This window comes from Penaeus monodon, chromosome 22 (genome assembly GCF_015228065.2).
Source record: "Penaeus monodon isolate SGIC_2016 chromosome 22, NSTDA_Pmon_1, whole genome shotgun sequence".
NCBI lineage: Eukaryota > Metazoa > Arthropoda > Malacostraca > Decapoda > Penaeidae > Penaeus > Penaeus monodon.
This window is the reverse complement of record NC_051407.1, coordinates 6,620,401-6,620,834: the sequence shown is the minus strand read 5'-3', so window position 1 is coordinate 6,620,834 and position 434 is coordinate 6,620,401.

Sequence of the window (434 nt, the reverse complement as noted above, 5' to 3'; positions counted from 1 at the left end):
AGCTTATGTGTGTGCTTTATCTCCTAACTATAACTTGTACTTTTGCCACCAAAGGAATTGCCGGATATACTGTACCTTTCCCTTTCAAACTGCACTTTCGATTTCCGTTAGAGTTGGCAACAGTGTTTCTGCTGTTCCTGCTATCAAACAGTAGATTGTTGTTGTATCAGAAAGTGTCAGTAATTTTTTAAAATGAGATTATTTACATTTCGCAAGTTGTTCTCTAACTGATGAGCCTGGTTTCGAATTTCTACAAGCAGTCGGTAATTCATGGTGTCTGTTTTGTCTTGTAATAATAGTATTAGATGTCAATATAAGTGATTAAGTTCTTTTTTTCTCTCCCTCTTCTTCTCGAATAGGAATTACTTATAACGTTGTCCATATGAAATAATAATATTCAAAATTTATTTTATTTTCATATATGTCAATTATAG